Source organism: Lolium perenne, chromosome 5, assembly GCF_019359855.2.
Source record: "Lolium perenne isolate Kyuss_39 chromosome 5, Kyuss_2.0, whole genome shotgun sequence".
In the NCBI taxonomy this organism is placed as follows: Eukaryota; Viridiplantae; Streptophyta; class Magnoliopsida; order Poales; family Poaceae; genus Lolium; species Lolium perenne.
In genome coordinates, this window is record NC_067248.2 from 68,528,972 (window position 1) to 68,550,075 (window position 21,104).

A 21,104-nucleotide genomic window follows, 5' to 3' on the forward strand; every position below is an offset into this window, starting at 1 on the left:
CAGACGGACAAAAACCCAGCCCAGCGCGCGGACCCATCCCTAAAACGGATGGCCGCGGCGTCCGGAACGACGCAAACCCAGCCCAAATCTGGGCCGGGTTTGCGTGGCCGCGGACGCGAAAGGCTGGTCGCTCGCGTCCGCCCCTGGCCCGCGTGTCATAGACATAAATATTTGTTTTCATTAGAAAGAAATCATTACAATTTTTTTTAACTACTACTTCTATCCTACTACGTACGGGGCCGGCGGCCTCGCCGGCGTCTCCTCGCCGACTCGCCGTCGGGGCCGTGGATTTCACTCGACGCGGGCGGCCTGTACGCGTGAGGATTCGACTCCAGCTTACCAGCTGGGTGGCGCGGCGGCGGCGGCCGCGTCTTCGGCGGCGGCGGCGGCGGCGGCGGCTTCGGCGGCCGGCGGAGGCCTTCATCCTCCTCCTTTCCGCCCGCGCATACCTCAAGCGACATGCCTCCTGCGGCGGAACCATCCGCCTCCCGCATACCTCAAGCTCCTGCAGGCGGCGCGTTCCACGGCGGTGCGCGCCTCCCGGGGCGGACGCGCGCGGGGGCACGGGCCTCGTGGTTCTCCGCCGCCGGCGCATGCGCTCTTGCCGACCGCGCGCTCCGCCGTGCGGCATCCTCCGGCGCGCCGCTCGGCGAGGGCATCTGGATGAGGTGACGGGCTGCTCGCATAGCGAGTAGCTCGTTCTTCTGGCCGAGGAGGTCGCCTAATCGGCGGCGGCCGGCGCGCCAGGTGGCTTTGTGCTCCCTCGTCACGCGCGTGAGATCGGCGAGACGCTCCTCGGTGGCGGCGTTGACGTTCGCCAGCGCGAGGTCCCCCTCGTCGACGGGCTCCTCCTCGGCGGCCTCCCCCTCCTCCGCGGCCTCGTACCAACCGTCCGCGGTCTCGTGCCAGCCGTCCGCGGCCGCCTCCACCATCTCGGCGTCGGCTGCCTTCTTTCCCGCCGCCTCGGCAGCGACGCGGAGCGCTTCGTCGTCGGCGACCCACCGCGAGTCCGCGCGCTCCTCCTCCTCCGTCCGCGGGAAACTGGCCCGGGCGGCGAGGGAGAGCTTGGCCCACGTGGACTGCATGGTGCGCGGCATGGCGACGGAGAAGGTGGAGTGGCCGCCGGAGAAGGTGGAGTGGGAGAGGAAGGTGAGATGCGATCTGTGTGAGACCGCCGCCGTCTTTTATAGCCGGCGGTCTGGCGGGAAACTTGGGCGCGAGCACGCGCCAATGGTGTTTTCGCGCGCGCGGGAACCTTGGTGCGCGCGGGATCTTTCCCGCGCGTTCCACCGCCCGCCATGGCTGTCCCGTCGAGGCCTGCCATGGGGCAGCGCCGCGCAACGAAGACGAACCACGTGGCGCCTCTTTGGGTCGCCGCGTTGGGCGACGCGTGCGACCCAAACGGACACGCGGACGCGGGGCGCTGTCCACGTGTCTGGACGGCCACGCAAACGGCCCAAAACGGACGGCCCAGCGCGTCCGTTTGGGTCGGCCGGTTGGAGATGCCCTAGAGGAAGGGTATCGCTATCTAGAGGGAAATCTTTGCAAAGGGAATCTTTCGCCTCGCGCATGTACGAGCGGTCGACACATGTCATACCACGCGCAAGGCGAGCGGCCCGCGAGAGCTCAGCCGAAATACGTAGAACGCATCGATCGGTTGAAACGTGCTAGCAAGCGCCCGCGTGACCGATCGATCATGCGGAGTAGCCTGTGCATGTACGTACGGAAGTACTAGCTAGCTGGACTTCACGTCGAGTGCTTTTGATACCTCATGCATGCCGTTTTCAAGTAGCATCGACTTTCAGCTCAAGTGCAGGTACAACGAAATATACCGACGAGTACATATATGAAAATACATGAGTACACTTAGACACAAATCTGACTGTCTGAAGTACGAGCACAGTTACATACAAAACACGAGTACAGTTAGATACACGACTCAAGTACAGTTACACACATCAGCGAGTACATGTATAGTTGCACACACAAGAGAGTACAAGTACAGTTGCAAACACGAACGAGTACAGCTATAGAATTCGTGCACACGAGTAAGTACAGATACAGAAATACAGTCATGCGCACAAGCGAGTACAGGTACAGAAGTACAGTCACGCACACGAGCGAGTACAGGTACAGTCACGCACACAAGCAAGTACAGTTACCGAGTAAAGGGAAAACTGCACAAAATACACTAAAAACAGAAGTACTTATCAGTTCAAACACGAGTACAGTTAGGTACACCACAAGTACAATCACACTAGTTTTGGAAGTACGAAAAAAAAGTATCTTTAAATCTATCAATATGGGATCTAGTTTTGAAGATCTCGACGCGAGTATCTCAAAAGTGAAAACGGTTCGTAATTTAGACTTACGGTTCGCAAGATATTTCATTTTGACAAAAACAAATCTACAAAAAAAGGGAAAACTGGATCATCCCATGTCCTTCTCTCTCCTCTCCTATCCCACCTTTTTCCCCTTGCGACACTTGGCGAGCAGGGAGACCACTTCCCACCAAAATTCTGGCACCACAACGCGCCACGTGTCGCATGAGGAGAGACTTTTAGACCTTTGCAAAGACCGGCCTTTTTTTCCAAACGCTAAAAAGTGCACGGTGGCTTGTTTGTCGTGGCGAGCCAACGATTGCTGGCCGTTGGATCTCGGATGGAGAACCTGATGTATCTGCTCTGTTCCGACCGTCCCCACCTGAGGGCCCCACCGTCACCGCGACCGCACCACGCCTGAAGGGCCATCCTCGTCGCGCGCGTGCGAGGAAGACGGTCGAGAAACGTCTCCATTCGCTCGATCCCCATTTCTGTCGTGAGCTCCGGCCGGCGATTCTCTAGGGTTCGGATGAGCGACGACGTGCTCCCCGGCACCGCGATTCGCTAGGGGTCCAGGGGGTGAGGGGTAGGTTGCTCGCTGGCGCTCGATTCGCTTCCGGGGGAGGTCCTCGTGAGCTCAGTAGGCGTAAGGAGCGGGAGGTCGACGGCGGTGGGGGCGAGGCGCGAGGTACTGCTTCGATCTCCGCGACGGAGATCGACCTTTTCTCAGGCGGGTGCAGTCGATTCACCGTCCAAGAGCTTCATCGCCGCCGTATCAGTGGCCGTACACTCGGCGCGTGGTGTTTTTCGCCCAGATCGTTGACGGAGATCGTCCCGTGTGCGTTGACGGAGATCAGTTGCAGATCCAGCTACTCAGGTAAGCGATATGTGCTCAGATCCCCCCCAATCCCCTAGTAGGACTTGATTTCCTAGTTCAATTTTGTCCCCATTTTGATGGTGCGGGATTTTTGGAAGTAGATGGATGGCAGTGCATGGACTCTCCCCTGTATATACACATTTTGTCCTTGTTCTATGGTTCTTATGGTCCCCTGTAGAGCATGTTTTTGGAGTAATTTTGTACTTGTTGTTATGGTTCCCATTGTTTCCCTGTTGATCATGGTTGGAGTAATTTGTACACCCGAAATTAGATGATGCTAGTACAGCTTTTATGTTCTCAGTTGTTTATTAGACCTTGTAGGTTCTGCATGGATCATGTAGAGTAACTTTTGCAGTTGTGTTTGATACTCATTCTAGCCTAAGTTGTTTTTGCCATGCTAGTGCACCTGCTTGATATAGGCTACCAATTTTAGATGATACCAGTACTAGCTTATGATGCTGCTTATTAGTGGTTATTTTTGCTCTTTGGAACATTCTAATTCATATGAGGCTGCTTATTGAAGTTTGCTGGTGGTTCTTATTGAAGTTGATTTGCCATGCCATGAGATGCCACAAGTTGGCGATTATTTGTGTTTTAAATAAGTTGTTACGTCATTATAATTAAGTTGTCAACTAGGAGTCATTAAGTTGGCTCGTCGTTGTTACTTAAGTTTCTTTTCAGAATTTTCCATGCCATAAACGATGCCACGAGTTTCCGTTGTCCATGTTTTAACTTGTTTTGTCATTATGATCAAGTTGTCCACTAGAAGTAATTAAGTTGGCTGGTGGTTCTTAATTAAGTTGATTTTCTATTTTTTTACATGACATGAACGATCCCTTTGAGTTTGCCCATTATTTGTCTTAAACAAGTTGTTCTTGGAATTACATCTAGTTGTGTAACTTTTCCAAATACATCTAGTTGTTCCAAGTAAAGCAAAGTTGATGTCTGCTTTCAGTCATGTTTTGCTTAAGTTTTAGCAGAACAGAGCTTTTGTATGTTTTTGTATGACCATGTGGACTAACTTGCATAAGTGGTGATGCAGAGTTGCATTGTACATTTTTGTGTGGGTATGTAAGCATGTTAATTTGATTTTTGATTTTCTATTCATCAACAGGTGTAGGGAGATGACTAAGAGGTTTCCGCGTCTACAACTACTAGATGGAGCAACGGGCAGACCTGCAGTAACAGGCGTGCAGCCTCGCCAGCAGGTATAGCATCTGACCTTTTTTTGTTTTTCATAGCATACTTAAGTTCGCCATTCTGAAAGTATTTGAGTTGTCTTTTGATAGCATGCCTTAGTTGTTTTTTGGAAGTAAATTGAGTTGTTCTGACATTATTTTGTCCTTACTTATGTTGAATATGTTGTTCTTTTTTTCAGGCTGCAGTTGCGGATAATCCTATGAACATGAATGATCCGAATCCTGTACCCGCTACTAATTTACAATCCCGTGGTGCTACTTCAGGTGGTGGTAATCATGCAGAAAATGTTGCTGGACCTTCTGCAACTGTGGTTGAACCTAAGAAAAGCCGTGCGTTCCTGTCGGTATGTCCAATTCATACTTCCTCGCTTGTGTGTTTTCTTCAAATATGTGTATTAGTTTTCTTATGTTGTGTGTGAAATTGTCCTGAATTACTATTTGACCTTTTTTTCTCCTTATCGTGGTGTGCAGCTTGGTAGGAATAAAGCGTCTCCTGCTAGACTTGTGAAGCTGAATGAAATTTTATCAGGTGATCAGAAGACGTTGATCACAGAGTGGGGGTGGGGAGGAATGTTGATGGTTAAAGCTACTGAGATGCCTGTTGATCTAAGCATGTGGGTCTTGGCATGTTTTGACCCAATTAGAAGTGAGCTAGCTATACCAGGGAGGGGGACCATTCCCGTCGATGCAGCAAGTTACAACAAAGTCTTTGGGCTACCCAATGAAGGTTTGCATGTACGGTATGAAATGGAAACTGAACCTATAGCCTTCATGAACGAAGAGTACAACATTCAGGGTGGGTCTGCTCCAGGTTTCAAGCAATGGCGCAAGATGATTCAGGAAATGGGAGGGGCAGCTGATATGAAGTTCCTACGGGCATACTGTGCTGCTGTTGTGAGCTGTTTTATTTCACCATCAACAAGTGCCAATATCAGTCCAAGGTCATATCCAAGTCTAGTGGATCTCAATGTCATGAAGAAGTCTAATTGGTGCCAGTTTGCAGTTGATCAAATTGTTCAAGAAGTGAAAAGGATGGGAGTCAAAAAGAAATCTGTGTGTTGCTGTTTACATCACCTCGTGGTACTTGATCTTTTTTACCCTTTTCGTGTTTTTGTCCTTGTTTTTTATGTCGTAATAACTATTGCAACATGTGTTGCTTTTTTTTTCAGGAGATCTTACTCACTGTTTCTTTCCCTTTACCTTTTTTTTTGTAGATACTATATCTTGACTCTCTTGATGTTGATGAGCCTGTGCCATCTGTTGAGGAATGTCCCATACGTGCTGCCGCATGGGATGACAAATTAATTCAAGCTGTCATGCGCAAAGATATGAAGTCAAATGGAGAGTTTGGAAAGATGAAGGTATTTTTTAACTACTTAAGTTTTGCTTTACTGGATTGATCTAAGTTGTTTTTAAGTAGATCATCTGTGATGTGGCCGGATCATTTTTCCAAAGCACTCTTACTTCATCATCTAAGTTGTCACATTAGCCCTTCTATTTTGCTTTTTCCACAAAATGTATCTTAGTTCTTACTTTTTCTGTTTTCATATATCTAAGTTGTTTTCTCTGTGTCATCTAAGTTACTTGCCATTATAACTAAGTTGCTTTTTATTACCCTGATCCAAAATTGCTTCATACTCAATACATATGTTGTGTTCCTAAGCTGCTTACTAGCCACATCTAAGTTGTTACATATTAGTACATCTAAATCGCTCATACAAAATGTACCTTACTTCTTCATTCTTCTGTTTTTCGTATATCCAAGTTTTTTCTATGTGTCATCTAAATTACTTGCCAAAATAACTAAGTTGTTTTACTACACTGGTCCAAATTGCTTCATATTAGTACATATGTTTTTGTGTTCTTAGGCTGCTTACTAGGCACAACTAAGTTGCTTTAGTTTCGAGGTGTAAGTTGTTCCAGTGATTCATATAAACCGCTCATAGTTCAGTTCAAAATGCACACTCATGCTAACAAATTATGACATTTCCTGATTTTTTACAGTTGAAAGATGGGGTGGGGGTGACTATTAGAGACGGTCTTTTTGTCGGGATGACGAGATTAGAAGAGTTCGTATCATCAAGGTTGCCTAGGAATTACCCATGTCAGGTAATTTCATTTTTCCTTTTTCCCACTTTTTATTTTCTGTTTTCTCAAAATGTACAGAGTGATTTCATACAAAACTAAATAATTCTCACTAGTTTTTTGCTTTTGTATTTGCTGAGCAGAGAAAGAGGAAACTTGCTGTGATGATTGGGGAGCTATGCACCGATATCTCCAACAGGTTGGGCACTTTCATAGAACAAGTAGGGGACTTTGAACAAGCAGAAGAGAGTGCAAAAGGTGTTTGTGGAAGAGTTAGGAAGAGGCAAAGGCCTGAACCTTCTACTGTTGTTGATGAAGAGGATGCTGAGGATGCGGATGATGAGGATTACAATGCAGATGGTAATGACGATGACGAAGAAGATGAAGACGCTGATGACGAGGATGATGAAGGCGATGACGACAGTGACAATGAAGATGGTGCCAGGAAACAACAACCTTCAAATGGACAGCACATTGAGGATGATGATTTCCAAGACCGTGATGCTCGTTTCGATAATACACCAAGGAGATCTCCTCGTTTCAACAATACACCAAGGAGATCTGCTAGGTTGGGAAATGTGAACACTCAATCAGTTGGGGCAGCAAACACTCCATTGCCTGGACTGAGCCCGTTCTCAGATATCAGAGGGTTTGCGGCATCCAGAGGCCAGGACATTGACATGACAAACAACCAGGGCCCAAAATTCTTTGATATAACAGAGAAGATATACCCCAATTCCATATTTATGGAGGAGATAGCTAGGTCTCAAAGGGGTTCTCCTACAACAACACCACCACTGGACCAGTTCAGCAGGGACAACATTGTACGTAAAGTTCGAACGAGTGCATTGCATTTGATAAGTTAGCAATCAGGGGTGATAAAGGAGTCCAGATGAAACAAAAAATGGTTGCGCATCGTACCAGACCTTTGGATACAAATGTGCACTCTGAAATAGTTCAGGATCAGGTCACAGTACAGTCTGCCAACCAAACTGCAACTCTGTTGGGACCAAAATCAGCTATAGCAATGTCAGACACAACTATGGTCGATACGGCAGCAACTTCAGCTAATCAAGCGCCTGTTTCACCTCGAAGAGCTGCAACTAGTTCAAGAATAGCAGCCCACAACACAGGTGCAGCACCGCAACCTCCTCCAGACGCAAGTCATGCAGTTTCACTAACAAAAAATCCAGCACAAGCTCTTTTCATTCGTACTTCTCCACACCGGAACAAGAATACTCCAACATCTCCTGCTACGCCTTCTACTTGTCAAGGATCACAGACCAACAGTGCCGCCAAGAAATCAACGGTTCCAACTCATCAAACTTGTCCACCTCCGCGAGCTAAGGATCCTAGATGGGAGAAGGGTTGTGACCCGCCATCTTTCAGCCTTGGGTTTGATAGTCCACAGAAAAGCCAACAACAAACTCCTGTAGTTGCAGCATCTGATGGGACAACACCACAATCTTTTAGGTCCTTTGGGTCTCCAATTTTCGATGACTACGACGATGTTTGGAGTCCAGAGATGGAGGAAGAAGCCATTGCTTTATGTACCAAGGTTGAAAGGGAGAAAGGCTACCTGACAGACGAAGCAGATACTATCGGTGCAGGACATCAAAGTGAAGCTGAACTCCAAACACCAACTCCTGTTGGCAACAAGGTCACTCCTTCCATGGATGGTTCTGGAAGCAACTCAAATGCAGCTCCTGGCCGGATCATCCGACCAGCTGCATGTTATAAGTCACCGTACATAGACTTTTCAAGCAAAAATACCTATGCATGCTCTGCTGATGTGAAGGAAGTCTATGATCTAGTTATCTCGGGTGGTAAACGAAATGGAAGGGGTCAGCACAAGGACAACACCCCAATCATTGTCAACTTCGAGAAGTTTTTTGTGTCCCATCAGGAACTGGCAAACTCAATGATGCCTTGTGCTGAGCTAGATAACACAGTATTCGAACTAGGTCTCGAATCAATTATGTTGAGGAAAGATAAGAATGACAAGAAAGTTGTGATGCCTTTGAGATTTATGGTTAGCACCCCAACACCTTTTTTTGTGTCTGTTTTTGTTCTGTTTCTTTTTACTTGTCAAGCACAGATATTCGAAGCAAAACTAACTGCACCACCTGGGGGATTCCTCAAATCTTTTCTGTAGACATTACTTCAGGAATATGGTTGGAATCACAAGCATGTCAAGAAGTACTTTGCGAAGAAGGATGCGCATCTTGACAAGAAAGACTTGGTAATCTTTCCCCCCTTTCTTTTTCCTTTTTTTTGTTCATTCATATTCTGGACCACGATCATTCTAATTGTGTTTTGCACCTGATTTCTTTGTTATCTGCCAACCACACGAACAGGTGTTGCTTCCAGTGTTGGAAAACATGAGCGAAGACCCTGATGACCCACAAGTATAGGGGGTGTATCGTAGTATCTTCGATAAGTAAGAATGTCGATCCCAACGAGGAGCAGAAGGTGTTGACAAGCAGTTTCGATGAAGGATTCACTGTAAATGCTCACAGACAAGTATTCAGGGGGTTTTGATGTAACAGTTGAATAAAGTACGAGTAAGTAAAGTGCGAGAGTAACAATTGCAGCGAGTGGCCCAATCCTTTTTAGCACAAAGGACAAGCCGGTTTGTTTACTTATAATGACCAAACGTTCTCGAGGACACACGGGATTTTAGTCTAGTGCTTTCGCTACATACGGCTAAATAATCTTCATTGTTATGATAAGTGTTGTGTGGGTGAACCTATGCTAATGTACCGCCCTTCCTAGGACTAATACATACTTGTGATTATACCCCTTGCAAGCATCCGCAACTACAAGAAAGTAATTAAGATAAATCTAACCACAGCCTTAAACTCTGAGATCCTGCTATCCCTCCTGCATCGATATACCAACGGGGGTTTAGGTTTCTGTCACTCCGGCAACCCCGCAATTAGCAAACGAATACAAGATGCACTCCCCTAGGCCCATAAAGGTGAAGTGTCATGTAGTCGACGTTCACATGACACCACTAGAAGAATAACACCACAACTTAAATATCATACCATTGAATATTACTCAACCATAGTTCACTACTAACATTTAGACTTCACCCATGTCCTCAAGAACTAAACGAACTACTCACGAGACATCATATGGAACATGATTAGAGGTGATATGGCGATGAATAACAATCTGAACATAAACCTTGGTTCAATGGTTTCACTCAATAGCATCAACAACAAGTGGAAATAGATACCGGGAGAGTTTCCCCTATCAAACAATCAAGATCAAACCCAAATTGCTACGGCGGCGACGAGGTGCTGCGGTGGAGACGGCGGTGATGATGGTGGAGATGATGATGATGGTGATGGAGATGATGTCCAGCTCGATGACGGTGACGATGGCGTCGATTTCCCCCTCCGGGAGGGAATTTCCTCGGCGGATTCCTGCCCGCCGGAGAGCTCTTTTCTCTCTGGTGTTCTCCGCCCCGCAGAGGCGGCTGTAACTCTTCGTGAGGTACCCTCTGTGGCTTAGGTTTTCGGGACGAAGGGTTTCGCGAAGAAAAGGAGGCGAAAGGGGCTGTGGGGCCCCCACACCACATGGTGGCGCGGCCAGGCCATGGGCCGCGCCGGCTCGTGGTCCTGCCCCCACCTTGGGCCCTCTCAGCTCCTCCTTCTGGCTTCCTTCGTCATCTTGAAAAATAGGATTTTTGGTATAATTTCCTTCCACAGTTGATCTTCCGAAATATTGCGTTCTGACGGTGCTTTTTCCAGCAGAATCCTGGCTCCGGTGCTTGATCCTCCAATAATGATGAAACATGCAAAATAGATGAAATAACATAAGTATTGTGTCCAAATATGAAATATATCAATGAATAACAGCAAATTATGATATAAAATAGCGATGCAAATTGGACGTATCAACTCCCCCCAAGCTTAGACTTCGCTTGTCCCCAAGCGAAACTGAACTCAGTAAACAGGACCACATGTTTATGGAGTGAAGAGTCGATAAATAAAATACAGACAAGAAGCATCATATTCATTCACACAAGACATTCTAGTAAACAACTTCCTCATATAATTCAACTTGAAACAAGTATAAGGTAATCACAAATAAAGGTGCATAAGAAATCATAGTTGGTGATGGCAAACTTCGTTCGTGGTCAGAGAACAATTAACAGATTATATTTATCTCATTGAGCAGCGCTCTCATGTTAAAGTTTATATGGCACGACTTGCATACTCAATCATAATAGTCTCCTCATAATCATTGATAACTTGCAAAGCTATATTCATTAAGATAAAACTTGTACTAAACAAGGAAGAATAAAAACATGATGAAGTAAATCACAATATAATTGTTTGATCACAACTACTCAAATGCTTGCTCAAGATGGAGGGAAATAGGTTTACTGACTCAACATAAAGTAAAAGACAGGCCCTTCACAGAGGGAAGCAGTGATTAAATCATGTGCTAGAGCTTTTTCAGTTTTGAAATCATATAGAGATAATAAAAGTAACATTTTGAGAGGTGTTTGTTGTTGTCAACGACTGGTAGCGGGTACTCTAACCCCCTTGCCAGACAACCTTCAAAGAGCAGCTCCCATTTTATTTTTATTTTGTGTGGCACTCCTTCCAACCTTTCTTTCACAAACCATGGCTAACCGAATCCTTGGGTGCCTGCCAACAATCTCATACCATGAAGGAGTGCCTTTTTATTTTAGTTTTATTATGATGATGACACTCCCCCCAACCTTTGCTTACACAAGCCATGGCTAACCGAATCCTTCGGGTGCCGTCCATCAATCACATACCATGGAGGAGTGTCTATTTAGATTAATTAATTCGGGACTGGGAATCCCATTGCCAGCTCTTTTTGCAAATTTATTGGATAAGCGGATGAAGCCACTAGTCCATTGGTGAAAGTTGCCCAACAAGATTGAAAGATAAAACACCACATACTTCCTCATGAGCTATAAAACATTGACACAAATCAGAGATAATAAGTTTTGAATTGTTTAAAGGTAGCACACGAAGTATTTACTTGGAATGGCAAAAAATACCATGTAGTAGGTAGGTATGGTGGACACAAATGACATAGGTTTGGGCTAAGGTTCGGATGCACGAGAAGTATTCCCTCTCAGTACAGGTCTTTGGCTAGCAAGGTTAATTAGCAAGCATAAGAGTCGAGGGAAACAAACAAATATACATGTGATAGAAACAATCATGCATCTTCCTTGTAAGCACAAACAATTTTAACTTCAGAATAATAAGCTATGAGCTAACAAGAAAGAAAGACAATGAAACATCTACATGTATTTCTCTTTTCTACTTAAACCTCAAAGTGTTGTTGCTATTGACCAATGCTAAGTTTGCCAAAACCAAATAGATTTATTCAATGCTCCCAAAGTGATACCAATACTAACAACAAGGTAAATCATATAATAGAGATTGCAAACTAAAATAAGATGTGCAAAATGTAAATGATAAGACTTCTCATTAATATTCCATAACGATAACTCACACCAAGGGATACATAGACAACCAACTAAAGGAGAGATACTTCCAAACTGCAACCCATCTTATATGATAACTTCCCTACTCATGATATGACACTACTTGACAGTAAAAAGTAAAAGGTAGTGATGATGTGATACCGCGGCACTCCCCCAAGCTTGGAACAAACCAAGGGGATGCCAATACCGATGATGAATTACTCCTTCGCCGATGGTGGTGATGAATTCCTGACAAGCTTCTCAATAAGCTCCTGAAGCTCATCAATCTTGTATGTGAGATTGCGAATCATCTCCGAATTGTGCTCGACGCGGTTAAGAAGTCTGTCCGACGGCGAGTCCCAACTCTTGGAGTTATTTCCCCACTCTTCACCCTCAGGCTTCCTCCCTCCTGCAGTGTTAGAGCGATCTATATCCCAGTGGCTAGGCAATGCTGCCTTGGGAGTCCCTTCAATTTGATTATTGAAAATTAGATTGTGGAAGGGATGGTGAATGCCTGATAAAGATGTTTTCGGAGCTAGGTAATGACGTGGAACCGCTCCTCCAGTGCGAATTCTTGCGCTCTTGTTTGCACTAAAAGGGTTGTCCACCACCTTGATGCTTGCGATGGTAGCACGCGGGTGTGCGCGCGAATCTTCCTCCACCTCTTCTTCATCCTCTTCCTTGACGTCCTTGTCCTCCTCTTTCCACCCAAGATCTCGATTATCTTCATCCGGAAACTCCTTGCCCTTGTTCTTGGAGACCATGGTGCTTCTAAACTGAAAACAGATCCTGGCAGAAACAGCTCAAAACAAAACACGTCGAGAAAACGATATACGGACCTCCAGGGGTCCGGGGGATTATATAGCAAAAATTTTCACGACAAAAGGAAAGTACCAGATCGAACTAGAGTCGGAAAGAGGCGACGAGGCGGCCAAACCATAGGTCGGCGCGGGCCCAGGTCAGGCCGCGCCGGCCTATGGTGGCACGCCCTCGTGCGTCTTTTCCACTCCGTTTCGATCTCGTAATTTTTCATATTTTCCAAAAACAGCAAAAAAATTGTTCGGAAAGTAAATTGCATACTTTTCATTACCAGTACTGTTACCTATTCAAAGTCGGGTTCAGGCGGCCTGTCAATTTGCCCTTTGATGAAAGCCTCCGGTGTTTCCACTCGAATAATATCAACATAAACATTATAGGAATCACCTGAGATATAATGCTTGAGTCTTTGTCCATTCACCACTTGCGTGGCATTGCCTTGGAGAGAGCTAATTTTGATTGCTCCTGAACGATACACCTCCTCGACAACATACGGTCCTTCCCATTTCGAGAGTAATTTCCCTGCAAAGAATCTGAGACGAGACCGATACAATAGGACTTTATCCCCAATATTAAATTCTCTTTTGATAATCCTTCTATCATGCCATTTTTTAACTTTCTCTTTAAAGAGTTTAGCATTTTCATAAGCTTCACTTCTCCATTCATCTAGAGAACTCAATTGCAACAACCTCTTATTACCGGCAAGTTTAGGATCTTTATTTAATTCTCTAACTGCCCAATAAGCTTTGTGCTCTAGTTCTAAAGGTAAATGACAAGCTTTTCCGTAAACCATTTTATAAGGTGACATTCCCATGGGATTTTTATAAGCAGTTCTATAAGCCCATAGTGCATCCTTCAATTTACTAGCCCAATTCTTTCTAGTTTTATTAACGGTCTTTCCCAAAATAGATTTAATCTCTCTATTTGATAATTCTACTTGACCACTAGTTTGAGGATGATAAGCGGAAGCAATTCTATGATTAATACCATACCTAGCAAGAGTTTTTCTAAAACCTCCATGAATAAAATGAGAACCTCCATCAGTCATAATATATCTAGGCACTCCAAATCTAGGAAAAATAATGTCTAAAAGTGTCAACACCCGGATTTTTAAGTCCGAATGCCTATTATGTCATACATCGCAATCCCAGGAATATTGTTGTTGCGAGGCATAATAGTTAAGTATCACAGTCATCATTCATTACAAACCATAAGTCTTACAAATTTGGAATCACATGATCCATATTACACGAATAGTTGATCTATTGATCAACGAACAAACACAAGTTCATAGTTCAACATAGCGGAAGCGTAAGATACAAGGACTCTCTAGTCCACAGGCCAACGCTTGACGTCGGAAGGCGCTTAGTTGTCGTAGGCGTCCTGCTGGTCATCTCCTTGGTCGTCTTCATACTCTGGCCATTTGAATAGCCAGGGACAAAGCCGTGAGTACGTTGAGTACTCGCAAACTAATACTAATGTAAGTGCTAGACATTCTAGTATGGTTTGCTAAGCTCTAGTTTATTTGCATAAAGCTAGTTTTAGTTCACAAAGTTTGAGAAAAGCTTATTCAAGTGCTAACTAACTCAGGTGGGAACATTAGTGTCATTCCCACCATTCAAGTGGTGATTTCAATTCAATCCACCACAAGTTATTTCACCATCATCCTTTTCAACATCATTTTCAAAGATATGACATCGGAAACTGTATGGCCTTTCCAACCGTCCGTAACCGTGGACGCGGCTATTCGAATAGGTTTACACTCTGCAGAGGTTGCACACTTGTGCCACAACATTTGATTTCATCCGTCGGGATTTCCCCGAATCATCGTAACACAGTACGCGGATCATCAACCATAACCTTTCACTTACGAATCCTAGTATGAGCACCTCTCCCCATGAGCTTGGCCTCCCAGTGAAGACAGACAGTCAGCCTGGGAACTGCACAGGGCTTGGGCCGGACATTCACCTCATTTCGCATCGTATCATATTGTTTCTTTTGTGGTAGAGGCAGCTTTCGGCATAACCCCGATGACGCTTGTTTAGAGGGAACCCATACTAAGACACATAAACTTCCAGTTAAGCCCTACCCATAATCAGGTATTGTGGGGGTACTTAATAATTGGAAAGGTATCGCATTCAAACCAACATCATTGTTTTATCAAAAATCACCATCTTCTCTTGGTCATATTCACCTTCAAAAATCATTGCTTTGCTTGGAGAAGACTAACTCAGTACTCTAGTAACCACTTGTACTTTGACCAAAGTTAACTATAAAAGTAACTCATTTGGAAAACAAGTAAAAACTTGTAAAGTAAAAACTTGGGATAGGCTTATGTAAGGTAAGATAAGAAACAGGGTGCCTTGCCCCAAGGGGCTTTGCACTTTGCAAGAATAATAGCTTGCATTGGTAGTAGCTTGCCTTGGTAGTTCTCAAACTGTTCCTCCTCCTCCTCTTGGTAGCAACCTTCTTCTTCGGCGTACTCTCCGGTGCTACCGTCTAAATTTGAATACGAGTATAATTACTCACTAATTCAATGGCTATTCCATACATCACATATAACACACAAACTACTCTATGCACAAAGGTAAATTAACTAGGGTGCATGGGTTGTGGGGTTTTTAATAGAATTCACTTCTTTGCATTTCCTATGTAAGTGATAGTTTTCATAGGATTCTTGAGAAATAATTTCCTCTCATTGAAATCTTCTTAAGATTTAATTTCTCCAACAATCATGCATGAACTCATATTGGCCTAAGTCCAATGTTCATCATCATCATTTGGGAAAATGATTTAAATGAGGTGGATCACCTCATACTATTTAAATAACACTACATTTGATTTAAATCTCAAGTAATTCATATAAGAGAGTTTGGGACCAGGGGTCCAAACATCCCATGAATCCATGTGAGACAAGTTTAAATGAAGTGTAAGACTTCACACAATTTAACTTTAATAGTTTTGGACAATATCAACTAGTTAAACTAGCCATAATATCCATTCATTAAACCATGACATGATCATTCAAAGTGACCACACCACTTTATTGCATAAACAATTAGTGTAAGTCCAATGTGAGCTATTAGAGTTGGAATTAACTTAATATCTATTTTGGTTGATTTTTAAGAATTATTTGAATAGGGAAAAGTCCCTGTCTTGTTATTTTTGTCACATTAATTCTACAAGGAAATTGACCATGAGGCCAGTGGCATGTTGTAGAGAATTTCAGTGGCTTTCTAACAACATAAGATTTACTAAATTTGGTTTAGCCAATTTGAAATGGTTGAATTTCAAAGTGGAGGCAGTATTGAAATGGATTTGTAATAATTAAATTGGATTTGAATTTAGCAGGCCGGCGGGAAAAGCTAACGGGCCAGAAGATTTGAAAACGGCCCGAGCCAGCCCACCATGGTCCACGGACGTGCGGGCTGCCTGACAGGGTGGGGGCCACCCGTCAGTCTCTCTTAAAACCCGAAACGGTAAGTTTTAACGTGGGGCGTAGGATTAGATCGGGATCGGACGGCGCTGGTGCGTCGTCTTCTCCGGCGAGAGGCAGAGAGGTTGGCGGCGAGGGTAGGGGGTCGGAGAGCTCACCGCGGCTCCAGCAAGGGATGGCAGTGTGCTCGGGGAAGGTGTAGACGACGGCGAAGCAGCTGGTAGCAGTGGCAGAGCTCGGGGTGGCCTGGATCAATGGCGATTTCTCCAGGGCTTCCGCGGCTCCGATCTTGCAATTGGACTTGCTCCGGCGACGATCGAGGTGGCTAACGGTGCGAGGCGAAGTGGTGAAGGGTGGGGAGTGAGGTGGTGTGCTCAGTTGCTTCCAGGGAACGCTCTATTTATAGGATTGAGCCAGGGGTGCGGGGCAGTGGCAAGGTCGACCATGGCGCGGCTTCTCCGGCAGCTGGTCGAGCTAGGCGTGGTCATGGCGATGCTCTACGTGTCCAGGCGAAGCGAACGGTGGCGACAGCTTGGTCGGGGAGGGCCTGGTTGGGTCGCATTGCTTCCACGACGGCCGCGGCGCGTACGGGAACATGCTGTCGTCTCCGGCGCCGGCGGTCACGGGTCTGGGCTAGGCGCGTGTCTGGCGGCGTCGCGGTGTCACTGCAGTGCTCAACGCGTTCACAGGGGGTCCAGGGAGGGCTCGAGGTAGTGGCGCGGCGCGTGTCCAGGGCGCGCTCTCGTGCGACGTCCACGGCATGCAGGGCGAGTTTGGGCGCGCGTCGGCCGGGCGTGTGTCGTCGTCGAGCTCGACAACGGCGATGCTAGGTGGCTTAGGGGGCTCGTTGGCGCATGGTGGCGAGGGGGCCAGTGTAAAGAAGCAATGGAGAGAGGGGGAGGTGGTCGGGCTCGGGCGACATGGCCGGCATGGCCATGTCTAGCCTTGCTCCTCCTCTCCCTAGGGTTTCTATGTTGTCATTAAGGGTGAAAGGGGGCAGGGGAACCATTTGGGGTAGTGTAGTGTAGGTTGGGTGTGTATAGAACACTATTTCAAATAGTGTCAAATAGTGCCATATTTTGCAATTTGCAAAATTCTCCAAATTTGAATTAATTCAAAAAGTGAAAGTTTTTGAAATGTGAGTGTTGGTATTAGTTGTAAATGACCAGAGGTGATTGGAGGTGGTGGTGGAAAAATTTAAATTCCAAGATTGGCCAAAAATGGCTAAGTGGAGATTGTTCCACTTGTTAAAAAGTTGCAACTTTGGATGAGCATAGCTATTGATCAAAGATGAATTTGGCAGGGTGATCTTCATCAAAGTTGTTCACCTTGATGTTGACTTTGAAATGGTGCAAAGAGTTAGCAAGAATTGGTTGGGAAAAATGAATGGCAAGGGCTCAAAGTGGTGATCAGACTATAAATTTCAGTTTTTACCAATATCACATGTGAGTGGGAAATGTGTTTGAATTTCATTTGAAAAGTGAAACCTGGATTCCAAAAGTTGTAATAAGTGTTTAATAACATTATTCAACTAATGGTGAAGACCAAATAGGTCTAGGGTCAAAATTTATAAAAATGCCATAGGGCATATGTGAGGGTTTTTAGGGTTTTGCATTTTAGGGAGTTTCTTCCTCTTTGATTTATTTGGTTGGTGATCTTACTATGATCACACTAGGGTTTTAGAGCATATCAAATACAAGTAAAAGCAATCATCATGGTATATCACTCAAATGCACAAGTCCTATGCATGGTACTATATGCAAAAGAAAAGTTTTTGTTGGTTTGAAATTTTGCTCTCTGGAATTCTCTAACTTTCTTTCTATTGAAATTTGGGGTGTTACAAACCCTTCCCCCTTACAAAAGATCTCGTCCCGAGATCGAAAAGAAAGTTAGGTACTAAAGAGATCTGGGTACTCCTTCTTCATGAAGTCTTCGCGTTCCCATGTGGCTTCATCCTCGGTATGATTGCTCCATTGGATCTTCAGAAACTTGATGCTTCGGGTGCGGGTGGTTCGGTAAGCTTCTTCCAGGATGCGAATCGGCACTTCGCGGTAAGTCAGATCCTTGTTGATATCCACCGATCGGTGATCGATGTTCTTGAACACTTCGGTCTTCTCAGGGACTTCAAGACATTTCCGGAGAAGTGAGATGTGAAACACGTCGTGCACAGCCGACATTTCTTCAGGCAACTCCAGTTGATAAGATACTTCACCTCGGCGGCTAAGGACTTGGAAAGGTCCGACATAGCGGGGTGCAAGCCTTCCTTTCAGTTGGAACCTTTGCATTCCTTTCAAGGGGGATACTTTGAGATAGACAAAATCTCCGATCTCAAAGGTCATCTCCCGACGTCTCTTGTCGGCGTAGCTCTTCTGTCGGGATTGCGCAGTCTTGAGGTACTCTCGGATCTTGTGGACTTTCTCTTCGGCTTCACGAAGAACATCTGGGCCGAAAACTTGGCTTTCTCCGACTTCTGACCAGTTCAGGGGGGTACGGCACGTCCTTCCGTACAAGGCTTCAAAGGGGGCCATCTGTAGGCTGGCTTGGTAACTATTGTTGTAAGAGAATTCTGCGTAAGGTAGGCAGTCTTCCCACTTGGATCCGTATTCCAGTACGCATGCTCTAAGCATGTCTTCCAGTATCTGGTTTACTCTCTCAGTCTGTCCGTCGGTCTGAGGGTGATAGGCAGTGCTGAAATTTAGGCGAGTGCCTAGTCCTTCATGCACTTTCTGCCAGAACCTTGAGGTGAACTGTGATCCTCTATCTGACACTATTGATTTGGGGGTTCCGTGCAGAGCGACTATTCTGGAGATGTAAAGTTCAGCTAACTTTGGGCCTTGATAGGTGGTTTTGACGGCGATGAAATGGGCGACTTTGGTCAATCTATCGACCACTACCCATATTGAATCATTGCCTTTGCTAGATTTGGGCAGTCCGGTGATAAAGTCCATTCCTACGGAGTCCCATTTCAATTCCGGAATCTGGAGGGGTTGTAACAGTCCGGCGGGTCGTTGATGTTCTGCCTTGACTCTCTGACAGATGTCACACTTAGCGATATAGCTACCGATCTCTCTCTTCATTCCGTGCCACCAAAATTGTTCTTTTAGGTCCTGGTACATCTTGGTACCTCCGGGGTGGATTGAATAAAGGGTGTCATGGGCTTCTTGCAGGATGACTTGTTTTAAGTTAGAGTCTGATGGTACGCAGAGACGTTCTTTGTACCAAAGAACTCCGGCTTCGTCTACGGTGAATCCGGGGGCTTTTCCTTCGGCTATCTGTTTCTTGATTCCGTCAATGCTAGCGTTGTCTTTCTGGGCTTCCTTGATCTGACCAACCAAGGTGGGTTGCAGTTCTATGCTGGCTAGGAATCCTTCACTAACAAGTTCAAGTCTGAACTGTTCAAACTCTTGGTGCAAGCTGGGCTGTTCGGTTGCGAGCATGGAGTTCAACTGGCACGGTAGTCGACTCAAAGCATCCGCTACCACATTGGCCTTGCCGGGGTGGTAGTGAATCTCCATGTCGTAATCCTTGATCAATTCGATCCATCGGCGTTGTCTCATGTTTAACTCTTTCTGGGTGAAGATATATTTGAGGCTTTTGTGGTCGGAGTAGATCTCGCATCGATTACCCATGAGGTAATGACGCCAAACTTTCAGGGCCAAGACCACGGCTGCAAGTTCGAGGTCGTGGGTTGGGTAGTTCTGTTCATGTTGCTTGAGTTGTCTTGAAAGGTAGGATACAACCTTGCCTTCTTGCATAAGCACGCATCCAAGTCCAGTCTTGGAGGCGTCGCAATATACGTCAAAGGGCTTTGCGATATCTGGCATGATCAGAATTGGGGCTGTTGTCAACCTACTCTTGAGCTGTTGAAAGCTCTCTTCGCACTTGTCGGTCCACTCAAACTTTCTGTCCTTTTTCAGCAGTTGGGTCATCGGTCGAGCGATGCTCGAAAAACCTTCTACAAATCTGCGGTAATATCCGGCTAATCCAAGAAAAGCGCGGACCTCGGTTTGTGTGGTTGGGGCTTTCCATTCCATAACGGTTTTGATTTTGGCGGGATCAACGGCAATTCCTCCTGCAGACAAGATGTGTCCGAGGAATCCAACTTCTTCCAGCCAAAACTCACACTTGCTAAACTTGGCATACAACTTGTGCTGTCTAAGGGTTTCTAGAACAATCTCCAAATGATGTTCATGTTCCTCTTTGGACTTGGAGTAGACGAGGATGTCGTCGATGAATACAACGACAAACTTGTCCAAAAAGTTCATGAAGATCTTATTCATGAGATTCATGAAATAAGCGGGGGCATTGGTCAGTCCAAATGACATGACGTTGTACTCATACAACCCATATCTGGTGGTAAAAGCGGTTTTTGGAATGTCGGTGGCTCGGATCTTCAGTTGGTGGTATCCAGTTCTAAGATCAATCTTGGAGAAAACTCGGGATCCGGTGAGTTGGTCGAACAAGTCTTCTATCTTGGGTAAGGGGTATTTGTTTTTGATGGTGACATCGTTAAGCTTACGATAGTCCGTGCATAAACGATTTGCACCATCTTTCTTGTCGACAAACAAGACGGGGGATCTCCAGGGGGATGCACTTGGTCTAATCAAACCTTTGGCTAACATGTCATCTATTTGCTTCTTCAGTTCCACAAGCTCGGTTGCGTTCATGCTGTAAGCTCTCTGGGCTATGGGTCCAGTTCCGGGGATTAACTCGATGATAAACTCGATATCCCGATCCGGGGGCATACCGGGTAGATCATCCGGAAACACATCAGGGTAGCGACACACGACCCTGATTTGATCCAGAGTTGGCTTGGATACACTTTGGTTGCAGGTGAATTTTCTGGGTAGTTTTTCAGAGACGTGCTCAACTACGATACCGGTGCTGC